The following is a 16,119-nucleotide window of genomic DNA, read 5'->3' as shown; positions in this document are numbered from 1 at the left end:
ACTTCAGCAAACACCTCAACATGTTAAAGCAGCTGTCTACTTCAAACCGTACAAAAAATATTTCAAGTACTCTGGAACAGATTAATGTTTATTTTATTGCAATAATATGCCAATTATTGCACCCTAGGCTCATTCTATGTGAGGCTTATATGACCACGTTACCTCTAATTTAATAACTTAAATAAAGTTGTGGTTTAACCATTGCAGGCAACTAAGCACCACACAGCCACTCGCTCACTCCCTCCAAGTGGAACAGGGAAAAGAACTGGAAATAAAGAAGTAAAGTTGTTAAATTTGAGGTAGCATTAATGACTCATCGCATGTAATGGCTACCTGGAAAGACAAATGCCATAACCCTGTACATACTCCCCACTCCTTCCCCTTCTTTCCCCCAGCATTTATTGCTGAGCACAATGCTAAATGGTGTGGAATATCCCTTCGGTCCTCTGGGCTCCGCTGTCCTGGCTGAGTGCCCTCCCAGCCTCTTGTGCATCCCCGACCTCCTCGCTGGCAGGGCAGCGTGAGAAACAGAAAAGGACTTGTCACTGTGTAAGCACTGCTCAGCAACAGCTAAAACACCAGTGCCTTACCAACACTGTTTTGCTCACAAATCTGCAACACAGCATCATCTACTACGAAGAAAATTAACTCTACCCCTGCCCAAACCACTATAAATAACTTGGCATAAAGTCCACACCCCCCTTCCCCCGCAGACTTCCACAGCATTTGAAGCAGTTATACAATCACGTTAAATGGGAGTTGGCAGGCTCTAAGACTGAGAGAAGCAGAATCAAAACATTTATGCCTTTTTCCCCAAACTGGCATACAACCCCAATTCATTCAGCTGCGTAGAAACTAATATTTGTTAGTTTCATGAGCACCACAGAAAAAGTCAACTCGCAATAAAGCAGTATACTCATTGTAAACATTATTTATAGCATAAAGATTTACCTTGCCCGCCGCCGTCGCTGCTGCATCTGCCATGCCTGCCGCCTCCGTTGAATTTGCCACGCTTGTCGTTGCCGCTGTTGACCTTGATATGTCCTTTGTCATCAGTAGATATGGCATGCCCGCCGCCATTATTGGACATGTCAAGCCTGAGGGCACTGTTGAACATGTTATGCCCGACGTCGCCGTTGTATAAATCATGTCCTCCACCTCCTCCTCTGATAGATCTGTCAAGTCCTCCACCTCCGATGGATCTATCATGCCCTCCACCTCTGATGGATCTGTCATGCCCTCCACCTCTGATGGATTTGCCATGCCCGTCGCAGCTGCTGGAGTTGCCGTGCTCATTGCTGCTGTTGAAACAGCGCTCGGTGACGCTGAGACAGCGCTACTACCAACGAAACTAGAATTGAACTGAGGCAGCGATGCAGCACTGATGAGTAGGGGTATGTTCGGTAGCACTGGTTCCTCCACTTCCTAAAGTTGCAAATTTTAATTTTTCTTATACAAGACATACTACTTTCTCACCCCATCGCACCCAATTTATTAACAAAATTAAATAGAACAAAAATCCATACAAATTAAGAGAAAGCAAGTTTCCAGAAGAAATCCCGATCTCCCCACCTCTGTCTACCACGTCATTTTAATTTATGGCAGGCCTGCTTCCACATTATACTCTATTCAACAACTGTACAGCAAGAACACTGAAAGTTAACTCAAAACCTGTGCAGAACAGAGACGCACAGATCACATTTTTTTTCTTTCTTTTCTATACTTTAGTCATCAAAGCTCTGGAGAAGCATCATCCTTTCTAACTACCCTCGCATGGCTTCAATTAAGAGTACACTCTCAAGACAAGTGAGAAAGTGTTCCTCTTGCAAAATTAGGCAGGATAGCTGCCAAAGTTTCTAAAGTCATTACAGCAGGGAACGTGGAAAAAGGTAATGTTTAAAGAAGCAGGTAGGTTCAACAACCAAACTAAACACAAAAAGCACCAAAGAAAGTCAGACTAACAGCACTGAAGATTGTGTTCTGGCAAATACAATCTATACCATGTATCAGGATGCAAATATAAAAATCAGAAGAGAGCCTCTTAACAACTTCAATTTTCATCCCTGCCACTTACTTTATTTGATTACTAAGATTGGATGAGTTATGTTTTAAATGGCATAGAAAATCTGACCAAAATTTGTACAGTACTATCATGATCTACTTAGAAATGACTAGGCAGGGATGTAAGTTGGTGCTACTGATATTCAGTGCATCCTGTAGCTTACATCTGTTTCACAGTTTTGATTTGAAAAGTTTATGGAACTTTTGATATTTGGACCATTATTTTATTTGCGTTACAGGAATAAACAACAGTGTTTACGATTTCTTTATATTGCATCATCCAGAAGTCCCATTTAATGATTTGAAACTTAAATTAACTTAAATACTGAATATTAACTTAATATTAATTAAATACTTAATGTTAACGTAAATACTTAAATTAACTTACAGGCAGCTTATATAACATCCAATAAAAGAAAAAATAATCTGAATATTCATGGTCATAGTTTTATGGAATAGATTTTTCCTATTAAAATGAGAAAAAAACTCTCTCACAATGAGTTTGGTGAGTATCAAAAACTGAGTCATCGTTAGCAGACATGCAGAATGCTCTCTTCTACTACTCTTTTTCACACTCTTGGCCTGTATCTTTCTGTATGACTTAAATATGAAACCAAAAATTAAGCTTTTTTTTTCTTTTTATACTTGGCACTCGTTTCAAGTATCATTCCTGTAGAAAAACTATACAAACCTTCACCAAAACTTCTCTTCTTAGGACTCATTCATTCAATTGCTAACGAGAAATGTTATAGTTTGAAGAATCTCCAAGGTAAGAGAATTAAAAATTTCAAAATTACATAAGCAAAGTTCAGGTATTCAAACACAGGAAATCAATTGGAGCCTGCTCTGAAACCCACAAGAAAACAAAAACAATGCAAAAATAAAGCGGTATTGTTATAATTTACTATGATGCAATAAAACTGACACACTTAGCTAGTTACTTCAGTAAGCTCAGTAACAGCAATTAATTTAAGAGTCACTTACCTGTTCTTGTACAGCTCTTGATAAATAGTGTATTCCTCTTTCCCTTCTCATTTTGCCACCTCCGCTACTCACTCCTGAAGACAGACCATTGGACGCAGCAGTACTGAATTTGTAGCTGGTCACATTGCTAGCACACGACAGTACAGAAGTTGGGGGAAAAAAGAGAAAAAAAAATTACCAGCCAAATTTTTTTTTCAAGATATTAGAGCTGTTATTAGTCCTAGAATTGAAACCTGCTGATCAGAAAAAAACTAAAGCTGTCTCACAAGTTGCTAAACGCTGGTAAATACTTGATGTTCTAAATAGGAAAAACTTTATTAACAGCAGCAATGAAAAGGACATACATAAGTGCACCGTTCACACGGGAACAATGACTAAGCCAGAAGACCTGAAATAGAAGAGCTGATTTAGATTGTTATTTTCCAGTGCTTCCTTTAAATAGGACTGGTTCTCTGATTCTGCGATGCACGTGTATCTTTTGCAGGGATATAAAAGAACAGCTCACAAAAATACAGAAAGAGTGCACATATGCACACATACACATGGGAAACACTGCCAACAGCTCTGATAGAATAGGGACGCCTTAGACTTGTGTGGCAAGGTAATATGGCCTAAGCTTCAGAAGCAGCTCTGGCTTTCATGTGGCCATCAGCAGGAACAGCAGAGGTGTTTGGGTATGCCAACATTCCAGAAGTCTTTTCAGACATGAATACAGATCCCTTTTGTAAGGCATACAAAGGCGTTTTTCTGGTACTTAAAAAAGCCTAGCTCAAAACCAGAAAGATATCCTAATCCAAGAGGAAATGGGGAAAAAATAACCCAAACCAGAAGTGGAATAGGGAATAACTCTAACAAAAGTACTATGGCAAGAAAATGAAGTATGCCTGGAAAAACCGTGACATCAAAGCTTATCTTGCAGCCAATCAGTCAGTCAGTACAGAAGTGCATTAGATCGCACTGGAAGACACCAGGTCAAACTCCCACAATACTGAGGAGGAGAACTGGTCTAAACTTGTCAAATACTTGACAACAGCCTGCTTAGCACTGTAACTGCATAGAGGAAGACAGATCCCTAAGGCAGATGCTCAGACTTTTCTCTAATCCAAACTGTCAATCCATTAGAATTCTGAAAAAAGTCTTACATCAAAATAGATCTTCATTCAGACAACTATCGCTTGCCCATAACAGCCCATATTCCTCTTTCTGTTAACACCTGTGAGCTTCAAGGGGGCAAAGACAATTGTCAGCCTTCAAGCAAGTCTAATCTACAATTGGACTCAGGTTTAAAATATATACACACACACACACACACATAGATATATAGCATTGGTGGGCCAGAGATTTACTGAGTATTCCAACTCAACTGTCCAAAGGGACTCTTGCCAGCAGATCAGTGTGGTGCTCCTGCTCCAGAACATGGCACCCAACAGAGACCAGCATCACAAAAAACACTACCACCACTACCTACTCTACAAACAAAAGGTAGGGCACTGCAATAAACTTTGTGAACGAAATCAAAAGCAGTATGAGTTTGCTCTATCTCCTTCCTAAATGGAGAAGTAGAAAGGAGTTCTAACAGAGACAATTTAGAACAGTTTGAAAAAAACATAATTAAAACCCAGCACCTGATTGCACCTGTACCAGAACCTTAAAGCCAGTCGCTTCCACCCCTAAAAAGGTGGTTGTTGTGAAGTCCAACTTTTAGATGCCAAAACAAAGTGTTGAGTTCTTTCTGCAAGCCAAAGAATGCCCATGGTCACCTAAGAATTGCTTGGCAGATGAGCATAGAGTCAACAAAATTCCCTGCTACTGTTCTTTGAAAAGAGCGACCCCCTAAAAACCGAGTGCAAAGTCTCTTAACTCAAGCATTATTACCCAAAACACCATTTGCCCAGAAGGAAAAGCCATCAATATTATCTGGAGGATAACTCATTTGACCTAATCCAAGAAAGCAGTGTAACACAAAGCAGTCTCCTCAAGAAGAAATTCAATTAATTCTGCTGGATTTTTTTTATTTTAGAGATGAGTTAGCATTTGGCCTCAAATGATTCTAAAGAACACATGGTCTTCATGTGAACTCAAAGCAGACAATTAACTTCATCATGAAAGGAGTATTAAAAAAAAGAATAATAAATCATAAACCTTCCTCCATGTTTTTGCTTAAAAAATAAAGAAAAAAACACATCAATAAACATCCTCCTGAACTGTAACTCACTTCCCCTACTTCACCTTCTAAAGAATGCTTCAGAAAGAATCATCCCATTAGGACAGAGCTTTCAAACTGCAAGCAATTAAATAGCTAAAACTAATAGCTTTTCCCCTAGGGAACATTAGGAGGGACAAATTATTTTGTTATAAGTAAACTGAGTTATAAACCATGAAATATCTGTCAAAGCAAAATTTGTAACGCTACAGATTTAGTCAAACTACAAAATGAGCCATATTTCCTGTAGAAGGAAAAAATTAGGCCTCCAATAGCAAAGATCCTTTCTGTGGATACAGCATTATAACGTGCCTCGTTTCCCATCTTCGTATCCTACTCAGAAGATAAACTTGGGATAAAAAGTGGTGTATCAGTACTTTTATTCTTGCTCATCTTCCTTCCTTTCATAAAAACAACAATTTTCTCAAAGTTATATTGATCTTCAAACACAATCCAGACTTTGCAGCTGCCTCAAAATACAAAATTTTCATTGGATTTCCCATTCCTTTTACTGAGAACTGTCACCACCTTTCAGGTGCAGACCGTACTGAAAAAGGAGATTTCTTTCTTCCTTCAAGTAAGTTTTAAATTAATAGATGTCATACCTTTCAGATGGTTCTGCTCGCTGTTCTGCAGGCAAAGTCTTCTCTCTCATCCCCTGCAAGTTAAGTTTAGTTCAAGACTTAGCTGAATATGTACAGAATACACAAAGTACCAACAACCACTTCATGTGTTTTTTTGTGGTTTTTATTTTATTTATTTATTTTTAATTTTATAGCACTGAATACACCTCACCTACTTAACGTTGTTCCCTAATTCAGCATTGTGGGTACAGTTCAGTTAAATTTTGGGGCTAAAGTAAGCATCACTGCTTCACTCAGCATTGAGGACAAACTGATAGAACACTAAATCAAATTTGTCAAATCCTCTAACAAAGAAAGTAATTACTTTAAACAAAATGACAAAAATTGTGTGTGGGGGGGAGAGTTTTCATCAAAACTTGTGTTTGCCAACCCCGTAAAAGGGACATACTTTTCTGTTTTCTATCATTTATCAACAAACAAGAAAAAAAAAACCTCTACCCCCCTAAAAACTAAGCAGTTGCTGCTACATTCATTTTAGAACTTTACCAAATGGAGATTGTGCTGGCTAAACAATACAGAGATTGAAAGAGTTAAAAGCAATAAGCAACCAGTATTACTGTCCACTTTGATTTCCAGCCTAAGAAGCCCATACACTTAACAAGTGGTCATTTGTACACTCAGACTGATACTGGAAACACAGATGTTTTCGCAGAAAGAGATGCCCATTTAATTTTATGGAAAATTTATCAGACTCCATCTACTCCAAAGCAATCAAAACCGATAACTCAGCACATTGTCAGAACTCTCACTTGGAGCACATAGCTCACCTGGAATAGTTTACACAGAACACGAGCATGTTTCATCAGTGACAGCTTTGTGTACATGAGAATATAAAAGGAAAACATTTCTGTCTTTTAATATTCTTTCACTGAGAACAGGATGACTCAATAGCACATCATGACATCGTGAAAACAACCACAAGACACTGAGTGTTCCAAAAACAGAATTAAATCCATAAAAGCTCAATCTATTTCACAATGGTTCCCACTGCCTTAAAGCTCGCCTCAAACATACTATCAGTACTTTTTGCAAAGATAGGATAACAATTGGTTTGAGAAACATTCCAAGACTGGAAAAAAAAAACAGGCACATAAGGACTCAAAAATGTACTCACTTGGTACTTTGTGTCTACTCTCTGGCAAATTTTGCTGGACTGAGTAGTTGAAGTCGGTGATGGTTCAGAATACCGCGTATAACGCATCGGTTGACGGTTTACCGTTGGTGTCACAAGTCTCTTAACAGGTGGAGGCTGGAATGCATTCTGGGATTCCAGCTTTGAAAGGGAAACAGCAATCAATTTATCCTTACGTCCACCCAAATTAATTCCAATATTTATTGATGAAAACAAATTACAGAACTATAAACCTCCCCCCGTCGGTCTTGGCACTCAGTGAATACAATTTGAAAATTCTGAAGACCGTTCAACTTGTAGAGGGAAATCACCAGAAAACCAGTAACGAAATCCATAAAGCTATATATAAGTAGCCAAAGTCTGACTGAATTCCATTTCAAAATTTGGCAGTTAGCTTCATAGACAAAATAATTCATGCTACCATAATTAAAATAACCCATGTTCCTAGAATATGCTCCTATCTTTTCCTCTGCCCACACTGTGATTTTTTTTTTTTAGTAGCTTAATTCATTAATTTAACATTTGAAGTGTTAAGCAACTAATTATACAGGCTTCTGGGCTTCACATTCCCTACATTTTCCCTCTTCAAAGTTACACAAACAATAGAACACACTCAAAAAAACCAACTTGTCAGTCTTACAATAATCTCATTCATTAAAATATGATCCAATGCTTTACATGTACATTAGATGCACTTCAAGTAGTGGGTTTGACTTCCCTTTTCAAAGCATTTTCACAGACCAGAGTTAATTTTTAACACAGACCACTGCGTGTTCTGCAAAACTGACTTAACTGAACTGTCAGACAGAAAACAAACCCTAAAGGCTACAAGATTTACCGATGGCTCCGCCTGCGGTCTTAAGGATCAGAAAATACAGTCTTAGGAAGCATGCTATTGTTCAAATCAATACCAACAGGAAATCGTTTACACCGCAGCTTTAATTTCACAGTATCTCCCAGCTCTTAGTAATAGGATTCACACTCTCTCTAAAGTATACAAAAATACATCTTTCTAAAAAATATTACATTCAGTTTGAAACCTTGAATAAGACATGTTTTATGTAAGTTCACAAATCTACTTCGAGTGAACGACGGTTCATTGCTGGTTTTAAAGGTAAAAAAGAAAAATATTAATTCCCCCAGTTAGGCATTCAATACACCAAGAGCTATTCTGCCTGGTACAGTTCCTTGAAATAAGAAAAATACCACATCACTGCTACCCACTGCAGAAGTTTAGCCCGAGTGCACAAGTGTTCCGTCAACCGCATGTTCACTTTAGCAGGAAAACACACGATCGTCTCCTCAGCAAATAATTGCTTCTCATCACGGGCTACCCTTCTCCCGCCACCATTATGAATTCTAGTATTATGAATAGACAATCTATCTCCTTTCACCCACTGACAGCTGCGTGCAACATTCATTTAGTGGCTGACAATTTCAGGCTCTCTGTTGCAAATCTGGCAGATCTTTCTTAATGCCTTATCACAGGTGTATTGCTATAATATAACTGAGAATTCACACCAGATTTGGTTTTAGTTATTTGGATAATATTTATGATATACTTCACTTCTCCATGCCCTTGTAATTTGGCAGATGGTGAAAAGATGGTCCAGGAAATCTGAGATGTTTGTAAACTCTGAAGTGATTGTAAACTTAATTATACATCCATCCAGTCAAGGAATTAGCACAGAAACTTCTTGAGACACTGTCCCTTTTCTCATTAGAACAGAAGATGAAAAGTTTGCACATCTTGTTATTTCCTTCAGTCACCTGATCTTCAAGTGGTCATTTAAGGGTTTTGCAATTTAATAAGCCCAAGGATACCCCTAACTAAAGTCATCAAAAAAAGATGACTAGTTTTCATTTTTTAAAGAAAATGAAAGGAAATCATGCTTTACCACAGCATTATCACCAGTTCTGTGCTACCTCCAAATAGGAATTTAGGAGCGTTAAGATTTATAGCGTCAGAAAAGAAAAAGAAAAAAAAAAACCTCTACCCCCCTAAAAACTAAGCAGTTGCTGCTACATTCATTTTAGAACTTTACCAAATGGAGATTGTGCTGGCTAAACAATACAGAGATTGAAAGAGTTAAAAGCAATAAGCAACCAGTATTACTGTCCACTTTGATTTCCAGCCTAAGAAGCCCATACACTTAACAAGTGGTCATTTGTACACTCAGACTGATACTGGAAACACAGATGTTTTCGCAGAAAGAGATGCCCATTTAATTTTATGGAAAATTTATCAGACTCCAACGATGGTTCATCGCTGGTTTTAAAGGTAAAAATGAAAAATATTAATTCCCCCAGTTAGGCATTTAATACACCAAGAGCTATTGTGCCTGGTACAGTTTTGCAATTTAATGATACCCCTAACTAAAGTCATCAAAAAAAGATGACTAGTTTTCATTTTTTAAAGAAAATGAAAGGAAATCATGCTTTACCACAGCATTCTCACCAGTTCTGTGCTACCTCCAAATAGGAATTTAGGAGCGTAAGATTTATAGCGTCGGAAATTAACAATTTTCCTCCTCTTTACTTTGAATGGTGATAAAAAGCAGAAAAATTAGTTTTCTGTGCCCGAATGAACACGGAAGTCTGTACAAAGTCTATATGACCACTCAAGCAGTATTTTTCTATTTGTGATCATTTCTTCAAGAGAAAACTTGCCTCAAGAGGAATTTTAATATGCAGCTTCACCCCAAGTTGGGGGACAAGATAAAACGACTTGGTGTGTTCTAGAGCTGTTGCTCTCAACTTACAAAGATAACATAATTCTTAACCTGAGTAATCTTCACAGCCCATCATCTATTGTGGATACATGCCAATATTAACTTGATTTGATGTCTATGTTGTCACTGAGGTTTGAGAAAATTTTTCTAATAGTGATAAAGCATTGAAAAAGTTATCTACCTCAGCTTAAGACATTATTGGTTCTTACCTTTCTTCGTTTGGACTGGAAGTCAGTAATATCCGGTTTATCTATGTCCGGAGGCTGAGGGAAAAAGCAAAGCATAAATATTAGAGGGCAATTTTTTTCTCCTGAGAGAGAGGGTTCCCTGCAACAAAAATGTGGGGGTTCATGGTCAACTTACACAACACAGCGGCAAAAGAGATGTCATTCTTTTAGCATCCTGTTGAAAAAACAGCGCAATAAATTAAACCGGCCACAACGTAAGGAAGAATAGTTTTATCTTTATCCTTTGATGGCACATTTACTAAGTTTTATAAACACATGAAGCAAAAACAGATTAAAAGAAGTGCTATTTACCAACAAAGGGCTTGACAGCTTCTCCACTGCCTCCAAGATGCACCACGCTGAGGTACTCAAGGTAGCGTGGGACCACACAGTTTCTTCTCTAGCTTTCGCTCTCTTTTGTGCCTGAAAAATTAGCATTTTAAGTGTTACAATGGTCAATTCTCAGCTAAGGAGGCATGTTTTTTACGTCCCAAGGCTACACTGATGATACAATCAATATATTCTGATGACAGAGAAACATGCAGTCACTGGGAGTTCAAGCCATAAAGAAGAGAATACGTTCGGAGTTTAATGAAGTTTACCTTGGGCCTCAGTGCATCTTGCACGTGCTTGTTGCACGAGCAATAAAAGAACTCCGTACTTGTAAAAGGTCAAGACGGATGATGCTAGGACTGCTAAGGCCTCCGAAGCAGTAATCAGGGAAACAGAACTCAAGAAAAGGCTTGTGGTACAGAAAGCATTTTCAGTAACAACACAGACCTCAGAGTTTCACGATGGTCTAAGTGTACCATCTTAAAATCAGTGTATACAATCATAACCAGGAACTAGTTTTACTTCTCTCTTGCTTCCTCCCTTCCCCCAAGATTAAAGTTGGCTGCAAATCTTTGTCTTAAAAGATAAAGATCTGATTTAAACTGTAACAGATCTAAACATTACACTGAAAAAGTAAACTGTTTATTTGCACCACCCAACTTCAAATATCAGTCAAAAACTTCCTTTGGTGTGACTTTTTTTCTTCCCAGGTTAAACCCCTCAAATAACCACACTGTGCTTATCACACGATGTGAAGACAGGAAGCAGACCACTCAGCGTGTAAAAACACAAGTGAGACTCACAGAACCACAGAATGGTTAAGGTTGGAAGTGACCTCTAGAGATCGCCTGGTCTACCCCCCCGCTCGAGCAGGGCCACCCCGAGCAGGTTGCCCAGGACCATGTCAAGTCAGCTCTTGAAGACCTCCAAAGAGGGAGACTCCACAGCCTCTCCGGGCAACCTGTGCCAGGGCTCCATCACCCGCACAGTGCAAAAGCATTTCCTGATGCTCAGACAGAGCCTCACGTTTCAGTTTGTGCCTGTTGCCTCTTGACCTGGCACTGGGCACCGCTGAAAACACAATGGCTCTCTATGCTCTTTGCACCATCCATTCAGGTATTTATATACACCAATAAGATCCCCCCAAACCTCCTCTCCTCCATGCTAAACAGGCCCAGCAGTCCCTGCCTCTCCTCAGAGGAGAGGTGCTCCCAGTCCCTTGATCTTCTTGGTGGCCCTTCGCTGGACTCTCTAGTACCTTGCTGTCATTCACAGCAAGCAGCAAGAAGCAAGCTACTCTCTCCTTTAAAAGCCTAGTATTTTGGTTCCTCTTTTTACCATAATGCAGTAATATTGTAAAAAACAAAAATAGCCGACCAAAGAGGGTTCCCAGCTTTGCACCACAAGGTTTCAAGGTTTCCCGTAAGTGAGGTACTTGTACTGCCCTTTTTCCGTTGCACAAATGGACTGTCAGAACAGAGCCAGCAAACCCGCGTTTTCATTTTCTTCAAATTCCTTTTGATTTATCGATAAAAGTCACTTTCATTTAAATACATTCCTACCAAACCTGATTTGACTTTCCTTTTCGATTCAGCTCTAGCTAATCAGAGTTGTCAGCAGTTTTTATTTGCTATTTCCAAGAACTCTTGGGGGCAAATAACTCTCTCCAAGAACTATATGAATCGTTCAAAACAGAAAGCATGTTACTGCTTATCTTGGGACTGCATTTAGTCCTGCATGCCTCTGTGTACCAGAAGAACAAAGGATCAGCAAAGTTGATTTTAGATATTTTCAAAGACTGCAGGTTTATACAACATATCCATAGCATGAATGTAGGCATGCTTGGAAAAGAAGATCCACAGATAAATATTAGCCAGGTTTGACTACTGTAGCTTTTGCTACCATAAACACAAGTTTTCAAAGTTATGCTGTCATTGGTTTTTTTGCATCAAGTTATTTTAACGTAATGTAGTCAGAGGCAGACAATGGCACTTGAATGGAATTTTTTGAAAGACCTAACAACAGAGGAAACCCCAACTACCAACAACTAGCCCAAACTGTCATTCTTGTTCTTTCTGACAAGTGTTACCTGTGGTAAAAACTGTCATTAAAGAATTTAAACAGAAATCAATCTCAGACGTCTATTTTTGTAGACCAAGAGGGCAGAAGAGCAACTGTTACCACATATTCAGCTCCCTGCTCAAAGCTCCTTTGGCAGTGCTGCTTTTTTTATTTCCATCACTATTTCCCACTACACTACTTTTCTCATACCTGATAAGGTTCCGTCTTTGGCTGCCTTGATCTTACAGCTGCACCACCGGCATAGGCCGTCTTTCCGGGGTAAAATGGAGAAAACCCAAGCTGGTTTTGCTTAAAAACAGACGTGCTTCCACGTACCTACGGAAACACAGTATGAGAAGTGGATAGAAAAACAGGTACACATTCAAACTGATTAAAAGAAATACTGTGCAGTACTTACAGGACACAGTCCTCCAAAAACAAATAAACTGAATGCAGGTTTCTTAGAGCTAGCTGCAGAATGCTGCGAGAGGGAATGAGTTCTTTCAGCTTCTGTGGGCCAGAGCAGTGACGATGAAGTATTTTTTAAAACTGCAACATCTGCCAAAATGACGTATGCTAGATGTAAATGCCTCTCGTACGTACAGAACTTTAACAATAAAGATCACACTAATTCAAGTTCTTCAATACAGAAAAATAAGCATGACTTCAGCTTCTTTAAATAGATCAACTTCACGTACAGACTGAAAACCAAGTATCACCTACAAACTTGAAAACTGTTCACAGAGCTGCAAGTAGTTTTCAGCAATCTTACCAAGTTAATACTGTGCTTCCAATGCAGATATTTTTTTCCTTCAGGCTAAGATAAAAGAGGACCGCATAAACATCAGTGCATTTGTACGGACAAAGCTTTTTTCTATGTTGGTAAAAGGCTGGAGGCCAGCACAGATCATAATCGCACAGGTTTTAAACCTGGAAGATTCCCCAAAGGCTGCTCTAAGAGTTAACGATCTTCTGCCCATGTATGTTTTACGAAGACACACCAGAAAGTTCTAGTGCACTCAGGTTATATTGCTAAAGCCCAGCAACTCTACTCTACTACTCAGCTGTACAAAAGTTCTCTGCAAAACCTGCTGAGCACACGTCAGTCCCTGTCTATATGGGGGACTAGAAAAAGCTGCAAACCTGCTGTTCGCCCTTTCAGCGAGAAGACCTATGTACCAACCTACATCGACACGATGCTTATTTTTTATTTTAAAATGGTGTGCTTTCCTCAATGAATTTGGCAAAAGACATGAAAGTATTGACAGCTGAAGCCTTCTACCAAGAAAGGTCAAAAAACAGCCTATAGCTTATGACAGAGTAGTTTCTTTATCTTCTCTTGCTGAAACACAGGAAAACATCTCGTGTTCCTATTTGTCACCTGCACTTATTCACATTTAACCAGCTGTCTGTTAGATATTCTGAGTCACTCTTCCTTCTAGACAATCAGCCTAGTTGTCAAGCTACGGCAAGTCAGCCTGATTTCCTACCGTCCCAGTTCAAAATTTACATATAACCTAGCTGAATGTGTATATTTCAGCATTGACTCTTTCTAACATCAGGGTATCATAAACGTATTCCAAAGCACGCTTCTATTAAAAAGGTGATAGGATTATATACTTCTAAAACACTAAAAATTCAATTTAATTCTCGCATCCAAAGTTGACATTCACCTATTTTATTTACTAAGGTGATGTGGAATATTAAAGAACGCAAGGTACTTCACATTAAAAAAAAAGTCAATTAAACAGAGAACACAAAAATCACCTTCATCAGATGCTCTAGAGGAGGAATCACTGGTTGTTGAGATGTTATCATCGTCTTGTTGAGAGGTAGAATCTTCTATTTCTTTTATCAAGGACAGCCTAGGACTGCCAATGCCAAATACAGAAGATGTCGAGGGCTGACAAGGTGGGACAGGAGAATCCAGCGTGGTATAATTCAGACGGCTCCGATGAAGAGAGGGCCTTGTTAACACAACTGGGAAGTTCAGTGCTGATCTACTTGTGGATGGTTCTAGACAAGAACAGGGAGATAATTAGCTTTGCTATAGACAAGCTCACAGAAGCCAAAACCTGTTTCCTATCGACAGCCATGCTATTGCCAAGTTCTAAGCGCAAAAAGAGAGAAGCCAAATTTAACTTCTTCCTCACCCAGATACGGTTGCATCTAACTGTCTGGCTACAACAACAACACTGCTTGCGATACACAGTATTAATGTTGCATCCAGAAGTAGTTAACTATGAGGATTTACAACACCACATTCTGACCCCGTGCTCAAATGCTCTAACGCTGACTTGGCCGTTCACTAAATCAAACATATATACTCCTTCTCCCATGTACAGCTTGCAATAAGCTTTACAAAATTTGAGATTACACGGTAAATTACAGATAACACTGCAGCTTCCATAATATTGGAACAAAGGTTACATTAATCTGAATACACAACATGAAAATGAACGTTTGCAGTACTTTTTTCCCAAGTTCTTCCATATCAGCTCACGTTAGAGGCAAAACATCATCTCCTACCCATTAACTATTGGGATTTTGACCCAAGGGACAAGGATGTTGACCCAAGTAACCAGATGAGCATTTTTCCCTCTTGAAGCAAAGGGTCTGCAAACAATGCCAGTGGCCTGGAATAGGTGGCCTTGAAGTCTATCTTGCTAAATGAATGGAACTATTCATGGGTATTTTGCCTGATGAAAGCCTACTGTCTCTCCCAGGAATCTGGGCAATTCAAATGACTTTGAGCCACTATCCTCTTGATACTTGAACTGAAGCTTAAACTAGTTAGTTCAATCTTCATAACCACTGCAGTACCACTAATTAGCTCTCCAAACCATGAGCAGATTTTTAGGACAGCACCGTTTGAGATACAGAAAGTTCTTCAGGCGGAAGGCCACCCAATATAGGCTCCAGCACACTGATACCTCAGAACTGAAGAAACACATTGGTTTCAAAATGTAGTAATAATTAAAAAAAAAAATCTTATTCTTAAGCATAGTAAGCAACACCCACGGACAGCAACATAAGCTGCAAAAGGTTCCAGGGTGTCACCTGCTCCTGATCTCCTGGAGTTAGCAAGCTTGCAGTGCAGCTGTTCTTAATGAAAGCTCCTTTCACGCAGTTACATAGGAAAGCCAACATGTGTTCCTCAGTCACGAAGACCTTCTCTATTCTTTTCTCCAAACTCATTCCCAAGCTACAGCTACACAGAAAGCCATCAATCTCCTTGTTTACAATTAGATGAGATTGGAGGCAAAGATATTTCCTCCTTATTTTTTGATTCTGCCAACAACAGAAGCAACTGACTTTCCACATTATCTATGGTTACCTACGCACGCTCAGACAAAACTTCTTTACTTATTAAAAGCTGACTTCCCCAAAACAGCTAATTTAAGAGAAACTCAAATAAGAATAGATGCAAATTTATACAACAGGACTACAGGAACAGTGAGAGGCACTGGATATAAGACAAATTAATCTTTCATGAGGTAAAGGAGTTGCAAACCTCGTTGCCAACGGTCCAAATACCTTTTCAAAGACACCCCCTCCCCCCGCGTAGACCTTAAAGTTATTGAATATTTTAAGGATAATAATCTCATAAACCACATCCGTGCACAAGTTCCCCAGTTCACCATCAAGTTAACGAGGAACTTTACTAAATTGATCAAAGCCCAAAACAAAAACAAAACAAAACAAAACAAACAAAGTCGGGACACGAGACGGAATTTTCCTC

The 16,119-nt window shown here is 39.1% G+C and overlaps 1 protein-coding gene across 3 annotated transcripts in view; it reads right to left on the bottom strand.

The window, feature by feature from the left end:
* LOC310891409 (tRNA selenocysteine 1-associated protein 1-like) overlaps positions 1-16,119 on the bottom strand; it is a 45,839-nt gene that overhangs the window by 14,159 nt on the left and 15,561 nt on the right. The window contains exon 2 of one of the 3 annotated variants that reach the window (XR_014577561.1): positions 5,879-5,906. The exons of the other annotated variants lie outside the window; for them this stretch is intronic. The gene's annotated coding sequence lies outside the window, so the exon portion shown is untranslated. Of the gene's footprint in view, positions 1-5,878; positions 5,907-16,119 lie in introns of those variants that run through there. 3 annotated transcript variants of the gene reach the window in all.

The sequence above is a fragment of the Anser anser genome, assembly GCF_964211835.1.
Source record: "Anser anser genome assembly, contig: HAP1_SCAFFOLD_118, whole genome shotgun sequence".
In the NCBI taxonomy this organism is placed as follows: Eukaryota; Metazoa; Chordata; class Aves; order Anseriformes; family Anatidae; genus Anser; species Anser anser.
This window is presented reverse-complemented; position numbering and strand designations above follow the sequence as displayed.